Here is a 17,722-nt window from a genome sequence, read left to right on the forward strand (position 1 = left end):
TTGCCCGGCGCGGCGGCCCCCCTGCCGCTCCCCAGCCGGCTGTGGCACACAGCCGAGCACCTCAGAGCAGCAACAGAACTGTTAAAACAGGTCAACACTTTGCTGTCTTCCCTTCATTTCATTTCATCAAGGATCCCAGCTGGAAATTTTATATCTTCCCGCTTTTCAGGAGCAGGCTGCAGCTGTGACTCCCATAGAAGATGCAACTATGCAGAGAGCAGCTTAACATGGGCGAAAGACCAACTTCTAGTGCCCCTCTTTAAAAGATAAAATCGTAGCATTCCTCAGATATCTGTAGAAGAGATACAGATATCTGGTCTACAGACTAGATCATGTGATACAGATGGGTAGTTTTGACTAAAATATGAAACAAAACTGAACTACACAAAGTGTCTCTAATTATTATTTACAGATACTTCTCCTGTGGGGCAATATCAGTTAATCATCTTCCACCTGGGCTTCGCAGGATGTGGAAACACAGTTCTGCTGGTAGTTGGTACTCTGCTCCAGAGAGGGAATGGGGATCAGCTAATGCAACTCGAACTTCCACCCAGCTTTGGCTCTGAGACATGAGATGATGCTGATGCCAGTGGTAAATTTCATGGTCACTTTAAGATTAGCCTGGTTGTTTCTTTTTGAGATGATCCCAGTAGACTGGGTGGAATAAGTACTAACTTGTCCCTAAAGAGGTCAAGCTTCTGGAGCCTTGTCTTTACCTTTCTGACAAGAAAAGAAAGATTATTCATTTTCAGGAGGTAAGCACTGTGTTGATTACATGCCAGTGATATCCAAATCTTCATCTTCTTTGCTTCAGACAAAATTGTTTGTTCACTTTCTCTGATGTCTGGCAGAAGAATCAGACTGAAAACAAATGGTGTCACTGGAGATAGTGAAAAGCAAATTTTACATACACAACCCTTAAACCTTGCCCCTCCCACCTCCTCTGCCTCCTGATTTTGGCACCTTCCTTCACACATAATTAATTGCTTGAGCACAACAGCGTTGAGATACAAGAGAGGTGAATTTAGCTCTCTGAACAGGGGTTGTGCCTGCATAAGCTGACCAAGCCAGTCTCTGCTGACTCCAGGGTAGAGTGGTGATGGTTACAGCTCCTTTAGCTGTTCCCCCTTCCCTTTTCCCCACTAATCGAGTCCAATTAGTTGCTCAGTCTATACCACAGAGAACCTCCTTGAGCTGCAGGAGTAAGCAGTGCTGAGCGATGCTGAGATTGAAGAGTATCAAGAAAAATCAAGTGTGGAGGACAAAGCTTTCCTCGGTGCAGGAGCAGGAGTGAAGTGAGAGAGGTTAATTAAATACATATTTACCCATGATACTCACAAAACAAACCCTGGATTATTTGGGGTTATTCAGGTTTATTTGAGTATCACTGAATGAAAGTTTAAGAACTGGCAAGCAATTACGGGTTGGGAGGGGGAAGCCCAAAATTTGTCAAACTGCACAGAGACCTCGTTTAGCCAGAGCACACCCAACAAACCACGAGCCCTGTACAAGATGGGGACAGAGCATCCCAGGGAGGTGTCAGCTGGTACCCACCCCCAGCACTCTTTTCAGAATTCACTCTTTTCACAACAGCAATAGCTGTTGGTGCCCTGACACGGTGTCACCAAGCAAAGCATGTACCCATACTGAGGCTTTTCCCTGGTTATATTTACAATTGCTCGGTGGCATCAAGCGACAGAAAGGTGCATACTTCAAGGCTTTTTGCAGCCATTTGCTTCAACTCATGAAATAGCAACGTTCATTGGAAGATAAAAGTCACAAAGAGAACAAACAAGCATTTTACGCTGCATTGTTTGATGGTGTTACTAAATTGTAGATTACTAAGTGTGAAAATGAATCTGGAAACTCATGCCAATGTTTTGCAGCATATGGCAGTGCGTCTTTTGAGACATATGTTTAAATAAGTGATGCAAGAAGAAATATTTTTAAATAAGTAATGCAAGAAGAAAATGAGTCTGCGATCAATTTGTCAATCACTTCTAGCCGTGTTGAGTATCAAAGTGGAAACTCATGCTTCACTTAGAAGGGTACTAAGTGGGTCAGATAAAATACCAAAGTCCTATTTTATTGCCTTCATTTAATGTATATAGTGCCACTAAATTCAGTGAGACTGTTCATGGACTAAAAATATCAGGCTAAAAATTTAATTTCAAAAAGACAAGGAGGCAGGTAAGGAAAAGAAAATCACTAGAAATATAACACAGAAAATTGCAAAAGCAACCCAAGCTGAACAAAACCTACAGAAGGAGAAAGAGTTGACTAGGTAACATTAGTGTGAGCAAGTGGCACCGAAAAGAAACATCGAGTGTAAATTAAGACTTTGGCAAAGGAACAAAGACAATCATCAAAGACTTAGACATTACATTAAAGTATACCCCGTGACTGGGTTGTCTTCACCTTTTTTTCTGTTTTCACCTCTTTTACTGTTAGTATAACTGCCTATTATTACAAATTATTAGCATATTCATAAAGTAAATGGCACCGAGGCAGTTCCTTTTTATTTGAATAAATTAAAATCCCATACCAGCTAATTTTCCAAAGTACTTTTCAATTGTGGTAAAAGATGACTAACTGCTTTATGTTGCTAATTGCTCTACGTACTGAAGGATTTTTTTTATTATTAAATGCAAAGATCCTTTGAAACCTCAAGAACAGAAAGTATTTTAGTGCCCAATATTTTCACAGTTTCAATAGCATGCTTTAAGTGAAGACGCCAGTGTGTCTTTACTGCCTGTGACTTCTTACTTGCTCTGTCAGGCAAAGTGGCAGAAACCCCTGCTTTTTACCAGCAGGGAGAGTTGGCCAGCCAGGATTTTACACAGCTGGCCATTAAAAGTGTAACAACCTGGGGTTTATCCACACATTAAAGGACAAAGGATATTAAACGTGCATAGAAGTGCTTATTTCATATGACGGAAACTAATCACTGATTAGCTTTAGAAAACAGGAGACATGCATACAGCATGTAATGTTCCAGACAACATGTAACCCTTGGGCTCATTTGCATCTTACAGACAGAAGTTCTCCTATGAAATATTTGCCTTAGAGGGACTGAGCCCAGCAACCAGCTTCTTATGCAGATATACAATTTCTAAGAAAATCTGCATTGTAACTAACAGCAATGTTACTTCTAAAATTCACTTTCAGGTAACCAGAATGTAAACACTTTTTACAAGTGTGTCTTCCAACGGCTCTAAGTAATTTTACATAACAGACAAAATCCTTGAGACCATTCTGTGAGCAGCTGGCAAAGACACTGTCTTGTATCGCAGGTTTTCCTCAAGCCAGGAAAGACCAAGATCTGAAATAACCCATTCTTGAACACAATTTCTGTAGAAACTATTTTGATGGCACTTTATTACTGCCGAAGATGGCTGCATATGTGCACACAGAATGAAAGTGAGAGAGAGACGGAGCTCCAGCAGCTGAGGCTGGCAAACGGGCTGATGCTTAGTGTTACAGAAACAACCCGTCTTTAGGCTTTAGCCTTTCATCTCGGAGCCAATCCATTGTAGATAAACAAATATTCAGAGAAAGGCAGATTGCTCTCTAATCTAATAGCCAAAACTGTTGCTAGACGTGTAGAGAGCCAAGGCTCACCTCCTTGCTCCAAACAACAGTCTTGATGTCCCACACGCTGGCCAAGTGAGCCTGTCCTTGCTGGGTTTCACCAGAAATGTGTTTGGTTTCATTCAGAACTTTCACATTTAAATGTCAACAGCAATTTAACCTGTAAATTCTAGCAATAAATCTTAAGTATTTCAACATAAATTATAAAATCATCTGACTGTATTTTCAGGTGTGAATCCGTCATTCAAATCTGAAGTTTTGACTGTAGATATTGAATTATATTTACCTTGAATTTTACCAAGTGTTTATGGGATATTGTAGAGTTTAAAGGCACACAATGCCTGTAGAATGCTTCATCCACCTCTTAAATTGATGAAGACTTAGGAAAGTCTCAAAAACTATCCAGATTAAATTTATTGTGTTAGCAGTCAGCAATAAATTCAGACATCTCTAGCAGGATATTTTTATTATTTATGATGTTAAAATTGATATGGAAGAGGCTAAAAGTTACAGAGAAAAAGTTCTTCAAGATAAATTATGTCCTACTGTTCTGGAATAGTCAAGTGAGTGTAACAGGATTAAAATATATCTTGCAGCATTACAAAATCTGTATCCTTCTCATGCCTCAATGCAATGACCCTCATAGTATTGTTGCAGAAATCAGAATATATACATCATCTTAGAAAAGAATTTCAGAGATTATCTTAGATCATCACAAAGGTGAATACTGGTTCCAAGGAAACAAGGGTCTGGGTTTTACAGACAGGCTTACTGAGTGCAAAGGATCATGATGAGGTGGTGTTCTTTATGCTTTTCTGTACAATGCAGGATATCTCTTGTCATTAATTTTCCCTCCTTTATTAGAAATACCAAAAATACAGGACCAGCTTTTAGGAACTGAACAAGGTGAAAGAAGAGAGAGGAGCTATTCTTCTACAGGAGAGGTGACACTCTTACATTTTATATATAGTCTGGACAATACAGGAATAAACCATTTGAAAGTAGACAGAATCAAACAGAGGTCTCTGCTCCTGTACCTTTGCTGCCTCTGAAACAAAAATGTAATGAGCCCAAGGTTGCTGTGAAGCGCTACATTCCTGGGTTTCTATAAGTGTCTTGGGGAGGAAAAAGAACAGATAAGCTGTTCTTATAATTAGATTTTCTCTTCTTTTGTGTGTCTATGGCAACAAAATAACCAGGGATCTTCAGAGTTCATTGTCATCCCTGCTGTTCAGCCCAGCCCCTTGTGCAAGATCAGTCCCACCACCCTGGAAGTGCTTCCTGCAGACACGCTGGGTTTTAGGTGAAGGTTTTCTCTTGAGGATGTTGCCATGGAAGCTTCTTAGTAACTCAGCTTCCATAAGCCTTAACTCTGCAACTACCAGCTGGTGGTTTGGCTCAAAAAGCCTACAGTCCCTCAGCGCTGTGATTAATCTGAAGACCCATGGCATGTTTCAGCTGACACTAGTGTCATGCGCCCATGGTTTGCCTTGACTTGTTAGCCTCCATTCAAGCTGCTGGTTTTCCTCATCACTCATTCTCCTTGTAATTCCTACTCCGTAGCTGCTAGTTGACCCCTATTATACCAAACAACTGCATATTAAGGAAAAAATCATAAAGAAATACAATAAATATTTATGATAAACTGTTGTAACTCAACCTCTTCTGCACACATAAGGTAGTAAGATAGTGATAATAGAGTGAAATCATGATCTAATCTATATAATGTGAGCTTTCTACAGGCACCATTTCTGCTGAATTTTATTTCAACAAATCGAAGGTCAGTTTTATTTAGTATTTTGCAGGCTATGTTCATGAATATTGTTCTTTTGCAGATTTTGTCACCTGAAAGGATAAGACTTTACCATATCCAGGTTAATGATTCCTCCTGGAGAGAAGGTGTTTCTGGGAAAGGATCCAGGTTCAGAATTTCTGAACCTATGTACTATATATACACACAGCTACTCCTTTCCCTCTGTGATTGCCCCATGATGCTTTACAGCAATGCACTAAACATATTTTGGGGGTAAACTCTACTAAAATTATTTTCATCATAATTATGTGTCCAGGTAGGAATAGGATTTTTAAATCCCCCAGCTCTCATTTCCCTGTGTGCCTTATTTTGTGCATAACTTGACACAATTAAATAAATTCTGCCAGCAAAATTGTCTGAACCAGCTGTGTGTGGAGAAAGAAAGGAAATGCCATTGTTGATGGGAACTTTCTGAATTTTGTACATTCTGACTGATTCTAACACAGTGTTTTACAAACTGCCTAAGCACTGCAATACTGCTGTGAGGCAAATACAGTAGAAAGGCTCACCATCTGTAGGATGGAGAAACCACATAAAGCTTGTGCTGTGCTTCCAGACATACAGAAGGAATCAATAAGAGTGCCAGAAGCAGACTCAAATGTCCTTTCTCTTTTCCTCTACTTATTCTCGCCTTTACCAGATCATGTGTCTGGCCTTTCTGCAAGCTCTCCTGTCATTCCGCTTTCTAAAGCTTTTTCCCTGTGTTATTATCACAGGCTTATTATGCATCAGACCTGTGAACCCTCTGTGAGTCAAATAGTCCATCTGTATCAAAAGGTATCCACTGGAGGTTGGCAGGACTTGGTCTAATTAGCCCTGTCAGTAAGGCCTGACAGGACATGGGTTTTAAAATAGTGGATTATTTTTCTGTGATTCCAGATCACTAGGAAGGACAGAAAACAAAAACACACCTAATACCATATCCTGTAGAAACATCTACCCTTAGTATTTCACAGTCAGGAGATTAGTATTTTCATAGTCTGAATACAGCTCTTTACCATGCTGGAGGAGGAAAGGGATTATGTGAGCCATTCAACTCTGGACTGACAGGAATTTTACTGGTATAAAATCTTTATCCTATTGGTGCAGTAACTTTATGACAGAAAGAATTATTCATTCCATAATCTACATTCTATATGCTAATTCTGTATATAGAATTATGCATTCTATAATCTACAGTCTATAATAATAATTTCAGAAACTGAGCAACAGCACCACTAGCAGCTAACAAACGCCTGAGTCACCACTCTTAAAAAAATCAGAAAACTGTTTCCACAAAAAAAATATATACTCAATCCATATATAATTGATAATTAGTACTTCAATTGCTACTTTCCTTTGCAAGATATAAGCAACTATTAATTACAACTATAAAAAACCCAACTACACCATTTGCCATTCTAGTTTTGGCTTTACTTCCAGAAGGTCAATGAATTGCACATGACATTATCAAACCTACATTTCAATAAGACTTTGTACATCTTTGGTGTTTGAAAAAAATCTCCTAGGAAGTATGAACTAATAGAAGAGAGAGAGCAAATCTTCAAAGTGATTTAGCCTTATGACCTTTTCAGTGCAACCAATAAATAAGAAAACAAGAAAATAAGAAAGGAGGACACATTTAATTCTGACACTGATGTATCTATAAATAACCACCATAGATATGAAATACAACTGCCAAATTAAAATTTATCCTTCTGGGGGAGGATTCAAATTTGCAAGCTTTAAAACTCTATCAGATATTAAAACAAAATTGAAAAATGTCTCCAAAGTAATTTATTCACTGTTAAATAGTTGGCTCCATAGCTCTTCTTCTGCAATAGAAGATGCACATATTTTTGTGTCTAAGATACTGTAAGTGGATATATCCTTCTTCCTATGATTATGTCCCCACATTGCACTGAGATTTAACCTTTCCTATTCTTAAGATAGTTTTTTCTTTTGTCTTTTTTCTTTTTACACTCAGCCGAAAAGAAGTATTTCTTTTTCAATCAATTCTGCTGCAACTAAACTCTGAACATATAACTACTAATGTCTTCATCATGAGTTCCAAACAATTTCCCCTATATACCTATTTGCCTTTTGAGATACAGTCAAAGGCATGTATAGAAGATGGAATATGAGATAAGATAAAATGATAATTTCCCTGGTTTGAATTTGGAATTTTTACCTTCTGGAGTACCAAATGTGTCCTAACCTGATGAGCTTAACAACTCTCCCTCAACAACAACTAAAAAAAAAAAAAAAAAGAAATTATGTTCTGCATCCATCAAGTATTTCATTTATGCAGCATAATACAGTTGTATATTAAAAAGAAATCACTGTTAGGTGACATGAAACATCTTTTGAAAGCTTTATACATTTTACCAACACTATCATTCCCCTTTTCATGTAAAGTCAAATTGTCAATCATTAAAAATCATCAAACTCACAAAAGACAGGTAATGCCTGGCTATCAAGAGAATGCTTGGGGAATGAATATTTTAAAAACACATTTAATCTACCCTGACCTAAATATACTTCCACTGAAAACTGGAAAATCAGAATAAACATTGAAAAAGTATACTTCCATTGAAAAATGCTCATAATGACTTTCAGGGCTACAATTATTTGGCAGGATTAATTTACTTTGCTGAATCACCAAGTTCAGCAAAATAAGCACAAATTTGTGGCCACAGCAGCCAATGAAAAGACATCAGCAACAATCCCTGGAGAAAAATGACTGACCTCCCCCTGCAAGGAAAGAAAGTCTCCTCCTGCCCTTTCCCATAGCCTCCAGTGAAGGGACAGTCCCAGAGGATTTAAAATCAGACCTTAAGAGGTTACTGCTGCAGCCAGTAGAGATGCTCAACCATTGTCACTTCTGAGACAGTTTCCAGACAAACTTTTCATGCTGGATCTGGTTTTTTGCTTGTTTGGGTTTTTTTATTCATAATAACTTTCAGCCTTTAGCTTAATGATTTGGAGAGAAATTGGCAAAGAAAAGCATTCAGCCACTTCAGAGAACAAGGTTAGGCAGTTTTGCCACGTCTTTTTGCTGAGACCCTCTGGTACTAACACATCTCAGTGGAAAGACTTCCTGTTTTTCAGGATGGAATCACCTTGAACACTGAGAGCACTGCTTGTGTGGAAATTTCTCTAATGGTGCTATGTTGAAAGCTTTTGAAAAATCTCACTTAGTAGGTGGTGCCTCAAGACCTGTCAGACCATGGGAAGGTGGCATCTCCATAGAGCCTGCTCGCCCTGAGCAGATTGACTCCAACTGAACACAGCAGCCTCAGCTCATCAGGTCCTGTCCCACTGCCAGGGCAGCTAAGAGGAAAAGAGATGCATGGGGAGGAAAGGAAGAAAGGGAGTATTGTAAGGCTGGGGAGACTGGACGAAGAAAGAGGAAGAGGCGGACAAAAGCAGCGAGCTGTTTGCCTGCTGCCTTTAATTAGAATAAGACATAATAAAAGTAGAAACCACATGGGAAACCTGATTTTTTATTATAATCTCTGTAGAGAGCATGCAGTCTAGGAAAATAGTCTGTGATTTTTTAGCTTGTGAACAGAGACAGTAAACATTATAGTTTTGATCACTTGAAAACTTTTCTGCCTGTTCCACTTTAACATCTCTTTCATAGCATATCCAGACAGTGCACAAATAATTGAATAACAGAATAAATCCAGCTGAAAATGCAAAGATTTGAATGACAACTCCCCAAGATCTTCCAAAGTCCAGTTACAGGACAGTAACTTTCAGAAGCATGGATTTGTCTGTCCTGGAGCAAAACTCAAGTCTCAAGCCTCCCCAAGTCAGATTACAGGAAATTTCTACTAAAGGAAATTACTACTGCTATCATTTTACAGTCTCTCTTACTTATCTTCTACTAGCAATGTCCAGCAGCACAACTCCCAAACAAAAACATTCAATAATTATGTTCATACTTTCCTCCATGTTGTCTTTTTAGTTCAGGAGTCCATAGGAAATACCATAAAATTACTTATTTTCCACCTCATTGCAAGATGTCAGAAAATTAAACTCCTTTACTATCATATTTAATGTTTATTTAAAAAAATGCTTTGAAATAAATCACCTAAATAAATTGAAATTCAACTTCAAAAAATAAAAAGATCTTTTAAGTCCTGTGTTTCTCAGTGATTTTGCTGCCCTGATGTCTGCAGGTACACAGCAATGCAACCCCTTGTTTTCTGGTGGGGTCATTTTGTTACCCCCTTGTGTTACCTGCTTTTCTGTAGCCTGATATGGAGAACCTTCTACAACCATGAGAGCACACTGCCTCAGGCAGGACCATCAGTTTGATAAACATCTGTTGTTCGTCAATGCCTTCAGCTCCACCACCGTGAAATTAAACTCTTTTTTTGGCATTACCAAAATAAAGATTTGCTCAAAACAGCAGAAAATCTACCCTGGCTTGAAGGCTTATTTCCCCATCCTCTGTCTTCCATTCCATTTCCCTTCCATTTTTCTCCCATTAAAATCCTGGAGTCTTTGGTCCAAGAATGTATTTGGAGAAAAAAACAGACACTAATTCACAAACCAGTTAGTCACTTCCAGTAGCCAACAGGACTAATAAAACTGAGGTAATAAAAGCTAGAATAAAAACAGAGGGAAAATCCTGACCATCTTCCAGGATTTGGAAATGTACAACTCAATATACAACTCAAATACACCCATTGACTGCTTCACCATCATGACTGTACCTTTAATTACCAGTATTTATGGGGTTTAGAAAACATAGGAAAGAAAATTTTTAGTACATGAAAGATGAACATTTTCTACACTGAATTCTTCCTAACTGCATATCCTGAATTTTTAAACAATCTTTAGACAGTTTTTCACCTAGCTCTTAAGCAGAAAACCTTGCATGCAAGTTTTCACAAGAAGAAATTGGTGAATTGCTTCTTTGCTGTCAATAAAAAATCTGAATTTGGAAGGACAATTACGCCAGCATTTGAGTTCTTCTAATTAAATCTCAATAAGTTTACCACTATGCAGAGGTGTCTAAGGAAAATAATATTCATTTAGTATGGAAGCATTTTAAAAAAAAAAAAAACAAGCCTGTTTTGATTATGAACATGATTAAATAAATAGTTTAATGTTTGAAAGGGTGGATATCAAGTTTTGTTTTGGTTTCTTTTAATGTACAGGTAACACATTTATATGGCAATGGGGATAACATATTCGTCATGGTTAATCTAGAATGCAAAGCTATAAACCAACATAATAGTCTATCTGGTTTATATATGTTCTACAGAGATGACATTCTGCCAGTCTAGAGAAAAATGCAGAACGGCATGTTGTTACTGAGGTTAATCAACATGCTATTCGCAGAGAACCACTCAATCACAGACTTAGAGGCAGCAATGGATTGGCAAAAATGCACTGCTCCAAGCAGATAAATGACGCTCAAACTGACATTTAGAAAACATAAATTCTATTAAACGCTTCATCATATAGTACATTTTTAAGAGTACTTCCTTTGGAAGGAATTAGGCTTACATCACTTCTGTCTGTTTCTGCTTTCCTGATATAAATAACAAAATAGGGCACTTTGCCCCAGACAAGCAGTCTAAGCCAAGCCAGGCCAGTGATCTTCATGGAGACCTTTAAGGATTCATGAATGCTTCAAAAATAAAATAAGTTGTCCTAGCAGTACTGGAACAATTGCTGTCCTGTTTAAACCCCCCTCCTTTAGCCGCTCTCACATATGGGGGCTCCTCATGTACACTCTCTTCTCCATTCAACCCTTCAATTTCACTAAACTCATCTCACACCTTTTGATTATTCCTTTGACAAGATAGGTTAAAATTGGCCAACAGTTGGAGAGACAAACAGAAATACATATGTGACATTTAGTTTCGTTCTTTTTACCTAAAATTAACTAATTAAATCTGATACCTCCTGAATTTTAGGCATTCCGTATGTAGCACAATACGACTATGGCACTGCCAGTCAAAGCGTACCTTCAAAATTAACCAATTTCCTATGGCTGGAGATTAAAAGAAGACAGCATTCGGAGAGCAGTGTTGTCCTACCTTCCAGTTCCAATGGAGCTGAGGTTTTATAAGCAGGAATTGGCCTCAGAGAAGCTGAAGATACAGAGAAATTTCTCCTGTTTCAAGATAGATGTGATGCAGAAAACTGAGTCCATATAGTGGAATGCACTGGAGATCTGGATTGCAGCAGCAGCAGAAAGAAAGGACTATCTCCCAGCAATAACCATCTAATCTATTTTCTTGATATTTACAGAGTAATGACAGAGACTGAAACATGAGTTCTGATCCACTGCTTCCACCTGCCAGAAGAGGAATATGACATTAGCTGCCACAAAAGATGATGTCTGAGCAAGCGAGATAGAAAAGGAGAGTCAATGAGAAAAAGAAAAAAATATGGAATGAATGAATGCTTTAAAGATGAGTGCAGTTACAAGAAAAAAAACATCAATGCAAAATAATTATATATGACAACTAATCCATAAGAGGAGTTTTTTTCAAGAAAGGCATGGGCTTGTTAGAGCAGGTCCAGAGGAGGCCACAAAGATGAAGAAAGGCTGAGAGAATTGGAGTTCTTCATCCTGGAGAAGAGAAGACTCAGGGACACTTTATTGCAGCCTTTCAATAATTAAAGGGGGATTATAAGAAAGATAGAAGGATACTTTTTACCAGGGCCTGTAGTGACAAGGCAAGGAGCAACAGTTTTAAACCGAGAGTATGTTTAAATGGACATAAGGAAAACATTTTTTATGTTGAGGGTGGTGAGGTACTGGAACAAGTTGCCCAGAGAAGTTGTGGATGCCCCATCCTTGGAAGTGTTCAAGATGAGATTGGATGGGGCTTTGAGCAACCTGATCAATTGAAAGATGTCCTTGCCCATTGCAGTGGAGTCGAACTAGATGACACTTACAGGTCTCTTCCAACTCAAACCATTCTATCATTCTATGATTCTGTAATTTTCATCCCATCCAAGTGTATTTTAATAATGAAACCTGTTTGTTCAATATAAACCAAATATATTATCCAATATTTATAAGGTTAAAACGTGCTACCTGTAATCAATGAAGAACAATATAAACAAGAACCAATTTCCAGAAAAAAGGAAGAAAACCACAAGCATTGTTCATAAAATGAAAGTATTTATCTGGAAGAAAGGAGTTTCTGCACCCAAGCCCCATTTTTGGTTAATGAAGAAAGAGATCCTTTCCTCAGATATTGCAGCTACACTGAAATGAGGCAAGAGCATTGAAGGACAGAGGACAGCCAATGCCCATTTAATGAAGAAACAGAGATGCCGGCTTATAGTGAAAAGGTCAAAATTAGATAGAAAACAAACATTAAAAATATGGAAAAGACCAGGACTTTAGAAAGAATTGCTTTTTTCTCTTTTTTTTTTTTTTTTTTGAGTGGGGAGCAGATTATTTAATAGGAGTAGTAATTGCAGTAATGAGAATACATTTGCTCTTTGCAGTTGGGAAATAAGCAGTGGTCTGTGACACATATGTAAATGATTTGAAATAGAAATCAGAATGAGGAGCTTCTCCTCCATTTTAAAGAAAGAAGAACAAGTCCTGGATAACCACAAAGCCATTTCTGAGGCCAGAATTTTCATTTATCTTAAGTAAAAGTAAGTAATTGAGGTGTGTATCTCCTTAGGCATGTATCAACTCAGTTCTTGGTCAGTCTCCTATTGGGGCCACTATCTAAGCTACCAATGAGAGAATTTGAATTTACAAATCTTGTCATACCTAGGTGTCCTATATTGTTAGTCATTTACTGCTGGATTAACACTTATAAAGCTAGTTGTTTGGTTTACCCATAAAAGCTGCATATGGAAACCAAGGAAGTGGATTACAACAATTTTTTATTTTGGCTGCAATTAAAATGGACCACAAGGACAAAGCATGGAGAAATGAGTCATGGTTAGCCTTTTTGCTGCTGGGCGGATCCCAGGGTACATTCACCATTGTGAATTCTGTGACGCAGAACAGCTCATGGAGAGCCCAAGCATGTGAAATGCTCACTGCTCCATTTCTGGTTGGAGCAGAGAACATTAATGAGCCAGCAAGGTCCAGTTTCAGTGCAGAGAGCCAGGAGGTATCTCTTGCTCTTCTTCTGGACCTACTGCATTTGGGAGTGCAAATTATCTGCCATTGTGGCACACACATGCCAATAAAAAAGAGCAAAAGGCTCCTGCACATTCATTAGCTTATTGGTCGCTTTCCAAGTCAGCTGGTATGATACGGCCTCAGGGAAGAAAGGCCATGACTAAGAGAAGTGTTGATTCATTTTTTCACAAGCTTTTTACCACCAGTTGTGGAGGGATGTGCTGCTGCACTGAAACCCCACAGAGCAGAAAGCTGCTTCATCCTAAGTAAAAGCTGCCAAGGGAGTGCTGAAGCTGGTGGCCATTCTGCTGCCATGAAAGCAGCTAAGCGTCGTAAGAAAAGTATGGCATGTTCTTGGCACCCACTTCTCATACAGTGACCATTTGCATTTGCACCCATTTTACTAGTATGTCAGCCACTGGCCATTTAAAATGCAATTTTCACCATGTGAAAAACTATGCTATTATCAGATTGTTGGCTTTAACTCAGTCTGTGTTGTGGTTTGACTTCGGCTGCATGCCAGGTGTCCACCAAAGCTGCTCTGTCACTCCCCTCCTCAGCTGGGCAGGGGAGAGAAAATACAAGGAAAGGTTCCTGGGTTGAGATAAAGACAGGGAGAGATCATTCACTGATTACCATCATGAGCAACACAGACTCAACTTGAGGAAATTAGATTATTACCAGTCAAATCAGAGTAGGATAATAAGAAATAACACCAAATCTTAAATACCTTCCCCCCACCCCTACCTTCTTCCCTGGATCAGCTTTGTTCATGATTTCCCTACTTTCTCCCCCCGAGTGGCGCAGAGGGATGGGGAATGGGGGTTGTGGTCAGTCCATCACACGTTGTCTCTGCTGCTTCTTCCTCCTCAGGGGGAAGACTCCTCACACTCTGTCCCTGAACCAGTGTGGGGTCCCTCCCATGGGAGACAGTCTCCACCAACTTCTCTAACGTGAGCCCTTCTTCACGAACTGCTCCGATGTGGGTCCCTTTTGCAGTGTACAGTCCTTTAGGAGCAGACTTCCTGGGAAGCAGGGATTCACTATAGGTAGTGGTTGCTCTGGAAGACAAATGTCATAGTAATGAATATATTCCCTCTTCTTCATCTTAGCTTTTATTGCTGAGCAGACATCATATGGTATGGAATATCCTTTTGATCAGTTTGGATCAGCTGTCCTGGCTATGTCCCATCCCAAGATCTTGGCCACCCGCAGCCTACTGGTGAGGGGGGTGGGAAGAATTTCAGAGAGACATCCTTGACGCTGTGTGAGCACTGCTCAGCAGCAGCCAAAACACTGGTGTGTTATCAAAACCTTTTATAGCTACTAATACAAAGCACAGCACTGTGGGGGATGCTGTGGGGAAAATTAACTCCATCTCAGCCAGACCAAATAAAATTTGAAACTAAAATTTTGAAAGGGGAACAAACAACTTGGAAATGTTACCTTTTCTACGGAAAGGTCATATCTTAGTCATATCTTCAAAAAACAGCATGATGTTGATTGCTTTTGTTCAATAACTATTTTATACTTGCCTCCTTGTTTAAACTCTAAGTACTCGACATCATGTTATTTTTTTAAAATCTAAGTTAACATTTATGGGGTTTTTCTGTCCTACCTAATTATTTTTCACCCTTTATCATATTTATACTGTTGACAGGATTGGTAATACTTGGACTAATCTTACTATCTCTTTTTTATTTTAGATACATTTGCCATACATTATTTTTACAAAATCTCTGAGAGGCTTGCAAAAGACACAAAAAATAATAAATATCTATTTTGTCTGGAAATTTAAGTTTCAAGATCAGTAAGAAACAGGAAACAAGAATCTGAAACAGACAAATAATTTTGGCAAAAGTAGATTACTCTCTTTCCTTTGTCCATCATTTTTAAAACTGTCAACAGTAGTAGCATATATTAGTTAGAGAATGTTTCTAGTTATGGAAATGAATATAGGCTGAACTTTTTTTACAAAATCACATTTCAAAAACCGACAGAAAACTTGGGACATTCTTAAATCACAGAGAAAAGGGAGAAATCCTCAAGAATGATTTTTTTCTTTGTAAAGGGTAATGTATGCAAAAGAAAACAGAGAAAATACATCCTATAAAATATTCTGGAAAATAAATTATAATGAGACATCCCAGTCCTTAACATAAGCTGTGAAGTAAATTTTATTTTTTCCTTCAAAAAATAAACTGCTAACATTAAATCAGGACACTTCTCATCCTTCAGTCAGGTATGTCTGATCCTGAGGCAACCAATTTGCTTCTTGAGTAGCTGGGTTTAAGAGCCTGGAAAGTTCTCATGGCTGTACTAGATGTGGTCACCATGGGATCTCAGAGAACCAGAGACTCCTGAGATATTCCTTTTGCTGTAGCTAGCACTGGTCAGAGCTCTGCCTGCTTGCCTATACGCAGGACAGGACCACAGCTCAGGAGGCCTTGAAGAGGGATTCCCATGGGATGCCCATGAGCCTGGCAGGAGGAAGCTTTATCCAGGGACAACCACCTGCACGTAGTTCTGACATGGGCAATAGTGCTGCCGTAAAGTGGGTAAAAAACCTTACAGTGACCATATATTTACATGCCTTCATGTTTGGCATCTGCTACATCATGGCCCTAATTACTAGATCAGAAGCTAACAGGAGAAAAGAAAAAAAATACCTGTCTCTTCCCACAAACTACTTCTGCTGCTCTTAGTGGTAAGGGATGCAACTGTGTAAATGATCAGAGCATTCCTTCTGCCTAACCCACATTGAGGGTTCCGCCCCACCCCCCTTTTTTTTTTTAAAACAAGGCTTTTCTAATATTTTAGATCCCTCCTCTGACATCCTCCTAGAATTTCCAAAATTACTTTGTACTAACCTGTTTTTCATATTGCAAATTTTCAATTAAAAGAGAAATGCAATGAGAAGCACTTAATATCCATAACAATCCTCACTGCTGCCATTACACAGACAGCAGGAAACTTGTTATCTCCTCTTATCATATGTTACTTCTGTACAGCAGAGTCACAAAGTCATTGAGTCACTCCCCAACATAGAGGAATTAAATAATTCCCAAATTTTAGTTCCAAATGAGATATAAATGCCAAGGCCTGTCTCCCTATAAGACAGGAAAGCCACAGGAAACTCAGGGCTAGTAGCCACTCATGGTCATACCTGGCTTCAGTACCCACAGCCAAGACAGCCACTGCACTGAGAAGCGCTTAAGTGGTTGGATTCACAGAAGCATTTTGAACATCACCACGTTCCTATTCAATATCCATCATAGGATGGTGCTTGTTAGCAGCATGCTTAGAACCCCAAATTAAGAACCTTTATAATGAGCTTCCTACACATAGAGAGTGGTAGGTTATGCCTGCTGCAAATTGCTTATACACCAAAAAGACCAGGCAGCCCACCTGTGGGGCTGCAGCTCCCCTTCAGCGCACTGAGCATTTGCTGTCTGTTCATAGTCCTCCAAAGTTTCTTCTGCAGTTGGTGAAAGAGACTCACCAGGCCTGGTGAAAGCCCCGACAAGGCTGGGCTGACCTCCTGCTGAGGATGGCCACTACATCAGGTCACAGGTCACAGATTATTTCTCTTAAATCTAAAACAACAAACCACAAGTGTCTAAAATCATGTCATTCATTTTGAGGGTGTGCTTCGGAGAGAAATTCAGTCCAAGTGTTAAATTAGTTTGAAGAAAAGTCCAAATCATACTCATGGCTATAAGCAGAATAACTTACACTAACTCTTTGAAAAGAAAGTATTGTTGCTAAACCCAAATGTCCAGTAAGTGTTCTCCAAAGAATGCTTGACTCAACCACAATTCTGTAGCTAGGAGGTCAATAAAATGCTCCATAAGTTTTGGGACTGTGATTAGGTCGTGATGAATAAATTAGTCTATAGCTATTGTAAGCAGGCTTTATTCCTTGCTTCCTTTAAAATGTTAATAGTTTTAACAACCACATAGTTGAAATGGTTTGTACCATTTGATTAGACAAGTACTTCATGCCTAGAAACTCTGCTGGTGTTATTCTCTTGCATGATATTAAAATTATTCTTAAATACAGAAGGAAAATAGTTGAGAACTGAAATCTTCCCTCTGAGAAATCCACATTGATTCAGAACGTGTTAGACTCTGATGTTACACATAAAAAGTTCAGAACACCTTCGCTGCTCCAAGGAGATTATAGTTCTACAGGGGTATGAAAAATTTATT

Source organism: Eurypyga helias, unplaced genomic scaffold (genome assembly GCF_000690775.1).
Source record: "Eurypyga helias isolate BGI_N326 unplaced genomic scaffold, ASM69077v1 scaffold1268, whole genome shotgun sequence".
Classification (NCBI taxonomy): Eukaryota; Metazoa; Chordata; class Aves; order Eurypygiformes; family Eurypygidae; genus Eurypyga; species Eurypyga helias.